Source organism: Rhinolophus ferrumequinum, chromosome 15 (genome assembly GCF_004115265.2).
Source record: "Rhinolophus ferrumequinum isolate MPI-CBG mRhiFer1 chromosome 15, mRhiFer1_v1.p, whole genome shotgun sequence".
Classification (NCBI taxonomy): domain Eukaryota; kingdom Metazoa; phylum Chordata; class Mammalia; order Chiroptera; family Rhinolophidae; genus Rhinolophus; species Rhinolophus ferrumequinum.
In genome coordinates, this window is record NC_046298.1 from 693,531 (window position 1) to 702,310 (window position 8,780).

General features: G+C 49.6%; 1 non-coding gene across 1 annotated transcript; it reads left to right on the plus strand.

Annotated features, from left to right (window-relative positions):
• The first annotated feature begins 8,406 nt into the window (after nucleotides 1-8,406).
• On the plus strand, nucleotides 8,407-8,480 carry TRNAR-CCU (transfer RNA arginine (anticodon CCU)). Its single transcript has one exon. It is a non-coding gene; the product is annotated as a tRNA-Arg (tRNA).
• Nucleotides 8,481-8,780: the final 300 nt, after the last annotated feature.

Here is an 8,780-nt window from a genome sequence, read left to right on the forward strand (position 1 = left end):
GCACGTTTCCATGCAGCTCTGTCTGAGATGGCGTCTTCTCAGGATGGACCAAAGTGGTTCAGGCCCCTCTGTGAATACAGGACCTGTCAGACATGTAACAAGATAGGTTCAAAAATAAAGTTCAGCATGACTCGAAATAAAATAACAGTCCTGTGAGGGCTGCAGAGAATACCCTCGGGGCGGGAAGCGGGTGGATGGGTTTGGAGGCTGCCCTGTCAATCAGTCTGGCCCTCGGGACAGGTAAAGAACTCAGGTCTGCTCTGGACATTTTCCACGGGGTCGGCTCATGTATGTTCCTGGTGAGATGTTAATTTTCCATAGCATGCCATAGATTGCAACACAGTTATTTAGGGAAATGTTATCTTTATGGAGTTGACTTATTTGCAAACTTAACATAAGCTTTCAAACCCACAGAAAATATGGCAGCGTGTTTATATTTAAAATAGATTTTTAAAAATCCAGTGAGTTACTGTGAATTTACTTACTGCCCAATAATACTGGGATAAAAATAATTTATGCTCCTATTTTAATTAAAAGCAAATCATTTTTGTAAAGTGACAGGAGCTCAGTCTAGTGGTTAGAACAGGCAGGGAGTGGGGAGGCGTTTAGCTTCCTTCTTGGCGTGGGGGCAGCCTCTTCACTCTCCCCGAACAGAGTTTTTCCATCCTTACAAATTCACCAAACCCACCAAAACGTACTGTGTGTAGTCACTGACACTTTGGATAGTTCAGCGTCCTGTGTGGCAGGGCCCAGGTCTCGGTCTGAGGTGCTGACAGTTGACATCAAGGGTGGAGCGATCTCTTCGGGGTAGAAGCTCTGATGCCGGGGCCACCAAGGGGATGTCGGGTTTTCCGGTCTACCGCCAAAGATGGACGTGAGGAGAGCAGCGTGTTGTTTGAAGGGTCTGTGGCTGATTTCCTTGGTCACTGGAAGACGTTCAGTACCCACAGAGACAGACTGGTCCCTAAGGCTGGCCTGGCTCCCAGATTCATGAGGAGGGAGCAGAGCACAAAGGGGGGCGGGATGGACAGACACAGAGAGTCACCGGGGACACTGCACCCCACAGTCACACTTGCTCCATATTTCCTCATCACCACGTGGCTATTGAGCACCTACTGTGTGCCTGGACTGGAGCTGGGGGGATGACTCCTTGCCTGGGGGAGCACGACTGGGGCCTGAGCACTGCTGGACAGTTTTGGGGGACACAAATGAAATGCAAGGAGTTGTCTCTGTCTTCCAGGGGTCACAGCCACGTTGGGGACCCAAGGTAAGGTGGCAGCCCTGGGCAGTAAGTAACAGCACAGGTGGCTATGGTGAGTGCTAACTTTCAGGAAGCAGGTGACAAGAAGGTGAGAGCAGCCCCCACCTTTGTCCTCATCTGTCACCCTGTAGGTGTTGGGATGGGGTGGCCTGGTGTGGATTGGTGCTGAGCACTGGACTTGGAGTCTGAAGATGGAGTTGGGACCTGAGTCATGTCCATACTTCCTCTGTGATCTGGTGGGCAAGGCTTGTTCTCGGTGCAGCGTCTCCAAGCAGATATGCTGTGGTTAAGATGAGATGGACAGGAACGTGCTTTATAAACTGTGAAGCACAGAGCATGGATGCAGTGACTAATCTGCTCTTTGTCACTTGCACCAGCTTCTTTGTAATCCCTCTAAAGGAGAGACTTTGTATCTCCCCTAGGACCGAGGACACTGGTGGGCATCAATAAACAAACACTGGTCGGTAGGTGGTAGTTGGATGGATGAATTTATATTGGCTGCTTCCAGGCGTGTCTGAGACCCTCGTGACAGTAGTGCCTGAAAATGTCACTTAAGAGCAGAAAGCCATTTGGTTGGAAAATGAACAGACAATGCCTGTCTCTTCTCTTCCCTTTGTAATGAGCATGTACGTACCATCTGGTTTCTGCCAAGAAGCAGGAGAGAAAGAGAGCAAGGGACTCACTTTCGGTCCCCCCGTGGGGGTGCTTTCCCAACACGATGTCTCTTGTATAATGGCTCTGAAAGTTGTCCCATTTCCTCCTCCCCATTAATGGCCACCAAATCTGGTGACTCTGGCAGAAAGTTGCCATTAAGCTGTGCATGTATCAGGCTCCATAGAGGTGAGAGACTAACAAACAGATCAGGGGACAGCAGTTCCTGCATAGGAGCCACTAGGGAACTTGAATCCCACTGCCAAGAAATAATTAGAAATGACCAAGAATTTAACTTTGGTTCTCATAGTAAGTGTCTCATATTTAAGGGCACAAAACTTGAATATAGACTACCAGTATTAGAATTTTTACTTTATTAACTGGATAAGTAGCTTAACTGCTCTGGGCCTCATTTGTCTTGTTAGTAACATGGGTATGAATAGTATCTCCCTGATATCACTGTTGCAAACATATAAGGAGGGATATATGTAAATTCTTCTTCTTCTTATCAATCACACCCTAAAATAATCCAGAAATGGGGGAGGTCAATGTGGGTTGGAGTAGTCAGGAAAAATGTCATGGCAAAGGCAGAGAAAATAGAACTTGGGAGACACTGATGTTTCCCACCCCAGGTCCAGAAAAGCAGAGCATAAGCCTGTGCTTATCAGGGCCCTGGGTCTGACGAGGGGGCCAAAGAGACCAGCTCTTACCTGCTGCTGTAGGAGCCAGGCAGACTGAAAAGCCGGGAAAGGTGCAGACGGACAAGCAGGCAGACTGTCGCCCAAGCCCTCAGGTTGGAACACCTGGGTAGAGAGCACAGCCAAGGTGAGAGGGGCTTCAGCAACCGGTAGTCACTAGGAGTCGGGACTAGAGGGTGGGGTTCAGGCTAGGGATTCCTTGCATATTCAGCAAAAAGCTATGAAGCATCTTCTCTGGGCCATGTACTGTTCTGTGCTCTGGGGACATAGGAAATAAATCCCTTTTAGATCTCACATTCTAGTAGGAAGGAGTTGTAGTACAAATAAAATAGTTAAGTAAACCATGGAACATGACAGAAGGTTCTAGGTGCTGGGGAAGGGGCCTATGGAGTGTCAGTGGGAAAAGGGTTGATCAATTTTAAATTGGGTCGTTAAGGAAAGCTTCAGATTGAAGGTCATGTTCGAGCAAAGAGTTGAAGGAGGTGACTTAGGGAGACCCGTTAAGAGGGTAGAACAAGGATCCAGTGAGTAGGTGACGGCGCGGGTCACAGTGGCTGCTGCTGCGGTGCTCTTTCGAGCTGCGCGAGAGCCAGCGGCGTCTGCTGGATGTGGGGTGAGGGACAGAGAACCAGCTGGGGACGGATCTGAGTCTGGGGCCAGGGGAAGGGAAGGGAGAAGCTGCAGTTGACTGACATTAGGCTGAGCAGGAGCAGGTTGGGTGACAGGCTCAGGAGCTAAGGTGGGGACACTTCAAAAGTGTGACTGCCTGGTAGGCATCCGAGCAGCATTCCAGAGCAGTGGTTACAGGTGCGATTCTGAAGTTCAAGGGAGAGGGCCTCGCTGGAGTGACATTTGTCATGTTCATCAGCGTGTAGGTGGGATTTAAAGCTGTGAAACTGGGTCTACTCATCAATGGCATGAATGTGTAGACAGAAGAGAGAGGCCTGAGGACTGAACTCTGAGGCATCTTCTCACGAAGGCTGGGAAAATGCAGAGGAGTCAGCAGAGGAGACCAAAAAGCTGCAGCCGGTGATGCAGGAGGAAGACCGGCAGAGTGCAACGAAGGCAAAATGAAGGCAGCCTCCAAGGAGTGGGGAGTAACAGCTGCTTCAGATGTGGCACATGTGCCGAGCCAGTGGGGACTAAGAATTACCGTCGGGTTGTCGACATGGACGCCATGTGGGCCCTGCCATCCGGGTACTGAGAGTACTCCACTGAGGCAGGTGCAGCGGTCCTAGTCCTGGTCCCAGGTTTGCCACTTTCTTTTCTGTGTGACTTCGGGAAAATTACTCAGTCTGTCTGAACCTTGTTTGTTTTTCTGTCATCTGTAAATGTGAGCTGGTATTAAATACTGTCATGCCATCTGAGGCTTTTTTGTGAGCTGGGGTCAGTCTACCTCTTAAGATATAATCAGATTGACTAATTTTGATTTGAATAACCTATGGAAAGCTTAGTGTCCCCTCTAAGATATCTGTAGAGAGTGTTATGTTTTCCTAAGTTTGTCTCACTCCTCCTTTCTGCAGGACTCCAGGCTGCGACTTGTAGTGTTGTCTTCTGGTGTTAACTGAAATGTAGAGCTCAGTCTCTTTCTTTAATTGTTCCTGTACAAAACTTACAAAATAAAACAAAAACAGAATAAAGAATAAATGGAAAGAGAGAAGTAGAGGAATTTACACCATATGCTGCAAAACTGCTTAAAATTTTCATCAATTACTCTTGTACTTAGACTTCTGGTCACTCGTCTGGCGTGGCCCTCTTCTCTGATCTTTGCTCTTTCTTTCAGGAGCCAATCCCTTTGTATTAGTCAGCTTAGACCAATTATGCCATAATAACAAATAGCTCCAAACCCTCAGGGACTGAGTCAGCAGAAGTTCTCATACATAGGGTTCCACTGCGCGTCTTCTGGATGACCGTCCTCGGGGGTGACTCGGCAGTCCAGGCTTTCCTTCTCGGTGTGGGGTCTCCCCAGTTCTGTGAAGGGGGAGCAGAGTGCTGGAGAACCTTGGAGCTGCAGGCAGATCCTGTGCCCCGGAAGTGTCCATGGGACTTCTGCTCCCAACTCATTGGCCTTCACCGGCTGTGAGGCCTGTTCAATTATAAGGGAGCTAGGGAACATCAGGGACACGTGGACTGTTGGGCAGGCGACTGTTTCTGCCATATTCCTTTAAAATCCCTGCATTTTCCTATTCAGAACAAATGATTTAGTTTCCGAAGGTCTTCCTCAGCTTTTTAAAAGTCCACATCCTTCTGTCATCTCTGGCCTGTGTCTGGGAAGGGGAAGAAGATGTGGGAGATTTGCTGTAATTGTTCCTTAGATGAGTTATACTGACCAAATGGGCCAGCATTGGGAGTGCCCCTCGTAGGCTGTAAAGCGTCACCGTCACAGAAGACATTTGTGCAGCATTCATGTGCTGTCAGTGCTCACAAGCTAGGCAACACCCTGGCTCCGGGTTGCAGACCAGCAAACTGAGGTGTGGAGAAGTGAATTAACTGCCCAAGGCCTTCTGGTAACGAGTATCAGAGCTGCGATTTGAGTGCGGGCTGGCTGACTCCAGGATCCATGCTCTTGACCGCCAGGGTAGGCTGCCTCTTTACCCGGACGGGCCTCTCGCTGTCCCTGCTGGAGCTTGTGTAGCACAGGTGTGAAGCTGGAGGCAGCCAGGTGGGGCAGGGAGATCGGGAAGGCAGCCCACTAATAAGGCGATGTGCTTTTGCACCTTTGTAGGGAGCCGTGTGGCTGCACAGAAGACTGTGTTCAACGTGATGGCCATTTGTCGCCGTCGGCTTCTCTGTTCTGGCACACGGAGCATGCACCTCCTTCTCCTTGAAGCTGGTGACTCATTCTGGCCAATAAAATGATATGTCGATTTTAGTGACAGCACTTCATGGCTGACACTTGCTTCCTTGGGGTGTGGGACAGCACAGAGTGTTATGGAGGCCGCACCACACACGGAGTCCAGAGGGTTCCCGGGGCCCGTGGTGGCACTGCAAGAACAGGAAATAACGCATGTTTGAGCTTCTGGGGTTTTGAGCGTTTATGTTACTGTAGGAAATCTCAGCCTATCCTAACTGATACAGTTGGTATCTTGAAATGAGAACCACGGTAAATGTGAGGTGGCCTGGATAAGAAGAAGGGAAAAGAGAATAAGGAGTTTGTCGCCATTTAGTCTGGGCATTAGAAATACGGCTCACTTTGAACATTTTCCTGTTTTACCTTGGCAGCTGGGCTCCGTCCTCCGAGTTTGAGCATTGAGCCACACTCTCGGGCAATGGGGGTGGCCCTGCTCCCAGGGTTATGCAGACCTGGGACGCTTAGTGCCTCCCTGAGCTCCTGATGCCCTGCCTCTTGGGGAGGGCCAAAGGTCAAGTGTAACTGCTCATTTCTTGTGTTTCTGCCTTGGAGGCAGTATTTCCCAAGTAGTTTGTTGAAACTGAACTTGTCAGTAAAAGTCATCCATTTCATTCCTTAGAGCTTTTCAGAAGAGCGATAATGCAGTGCAATCCTAGGCTCCTTACCTCCCAGCCTTTACCCGATCTCTCGATGGCCGGTTGGCCAGTCTCCAGGAGCCCCAAACCTCGGTGATTAGCATACACAAGCAATTTCACACGCAAAGGGAAGTGAACGTGGCTGACTTCTAACTGCATGCTGGGGTCAGCTTCAGGCTCCACGTGCCACGCTGGGACATTCCAGTCGGGGAATTCCTGGGAAGGTCAGTGGCATCTGTGTGCAGACAGGAAGTCGCTTCCTTGGTGTCTGTCTTCCTAGCTACTTACCAGGGCTCTCCCTGTCTCTCCCTGTCCATTGCCCAGTAACGTCCAGAGTGGATAACGAAGAACTCCTGTTGTTGAAGCCAAACAGTCTCTCCCCTCATCCCCCTAAGAAAAGGCCTTCAGGATGGGCGGAATTGACGTGCAGGATGATTTCTCCGGTTTCAGTCCTGAGTCCTTTCTTTCCTCACATTTTTTCTTTTAAAGGAACCAATATGTTTGTGTAACTGACATGAAACAAGCTTGACTCCAAAAAGATTTAGCTTAATATCTGCCTATGCACTGCAGGGCCGGCTGTCTGTGGGGCGTGCATCAAAGGCCCAGGCGGTGCGCCGCTCGTCACGTATGATATCGGGCACGCAAATGTGACGTGATGCCCATGTACTCTTGAGGGTAATTCGATGTGCCAGCCAGCTCGATGGGCAGAGAAGCTCTAAACACAGTTGTCACAAGTGAGAAGAGCTCAGGGTCGAAGGCAGGCTGGAGAAGCAGGCAGCCCCGGAACCTGTCTCCGGGCCCTAACGAATGTGCTAATTAGTGTATTACAGAGTTTGCGGGAGAACAGCCTCTCCACCAGACCATTAACCACTTCTTCCTCCTGCCCTGGTTTCTCCAGCCTGCTTTTCCAGTCAAGGCAAATCCAGGAAGGAGGGAGGCAAATGGAATTATGCTACAGAAGGGAGGCTTTTGGGAGCCTTTGCTAAAAAGAGAAGGCCAACAGGGCACATGGCTGTCTGAGGTTTACAGGAATAAGTACACATTTAATCTACATAATCATTAATCTTTCTTTATGTAAAATGATTAGTAAATAGGGTTTTTAAGCAACTGTTTAGTTTACACATTGGCATCATAGATTAACTTATTTCTAAAACACTTGATTTTATCACTCTGCCTAATGATTTGTTACATGATTTATTGGGTAATATGATAAATCATGTGCAATTTATTGTTTATCCTATAAAGTGTGCAACAATTCATTAGACAGTGATGAAACCCAGTGGTCGTGCAGGAAAGCCCACCTCGTTGGCCGTTGCATTCAGTGGGGCCATGTTCTTCCAGGAGTGGCGTGGGTGGTCCCTTTCTGTGCCTGGGTTCACAGCATGGGGCAGTTAGGCTACACTTGAGTTAAATCGTTTTAGAAAATAATGGCGTAGTCATGATCTTATACTCTAGCCAAACTTATTTTACATGGAAAAATAAAGTCTAAAGTCTGATGCGTGTTCATCCCGTGGATTGATTTGTGAGGGTAAATGTGGCATTCTTGGTTACGAAGGCACTAAGCTTAATGGCGGTTTTTCGTGATACTGCTTGGCAGCTGTGCTCCTTCCCTTGGCTTTATTTCAGGCCAAAGCACCTGTTGAAAGACTCTTTGGAGTGTTCTTGGATGTTCTGCAAGCTTAGAGGAAGGCTTGGGGCACGAGGACCAGGTGACAGGTGCCAAGCTGAGGAAAGAGCCAGTGCTGGGGCCCAAAGCTAGGTCCTGACCTCTGACCTTGAACCTCCTCTCAGGCACACAGGGACCGCTTTTAAGAGACGTTCGTTTACTAGAGTTCAAAACCAAGAGAGCTGACCATTCCTCTCACCTTGTGGCCGAGACCAGGCGTTGCCCAGCCTGTGCACGGGGCCTCCGGGTCTCCCGATCCCGTATTCATTAGCACGTGACGTCACGTGAGCCCCTGGATCCAGCTCTACCTGAAGCGACGTACCCTCTGGGACTTTCTTGTCCTTGTTTTCTTTTTTGTTTAAGCCAATGTGAAACAGATTTACAATTAAAAACGCGAGTATACTAGGTCTCCTATGAAGCCAGGTCCGTCTTATCATCAGGAAACCTTCTATGGAGAAGGGATACTTCACCCCTTCGTTTCTTTTCTCCGTCTCCATGACGGCATGCACACGGTGGGTCCCTGACTGCAGGCTTTGGCAGAGGGACCCTGGGCTCTCGCCTGACCCAGATAGTCCTACTGTGACCTGTTTATACACTGGGCCTCCATGTCAAATTTCACTTTAAAAATCAGTTCATCTAAGGCCAGTCCCGTGGCTCAGTTGGTTAGAGTGCAATGCTCCTAACGCCGAGGTCGCGGGTTCGATTCCCACCTGGGCCAGTGAACTGCGCCTTCTACAGCTAAGATTGTGAACAACAGCTCTCCCTGGAGCTGGGCTGCCGTGAGCAGCCGAGGTTGGCGTGAGCTGCCACCGGCTGCTGAGTGCTGCCGTGGGCTACTGTGTGCCGCCATGAGTGGCCAGTGGCCAGCGTGAGTGGCCAGCAGCCGGCGAGAGCTGCTGTGAGTGGCCGACCGATGACCAGCAACCAATTGCCTCAGCCGGGGGAGTGCAAGGCTCATGACACCAGCATGGGCCAGGGAGCTGGGTCCTACACAACTAGACTGAGAAACAACGGGTTG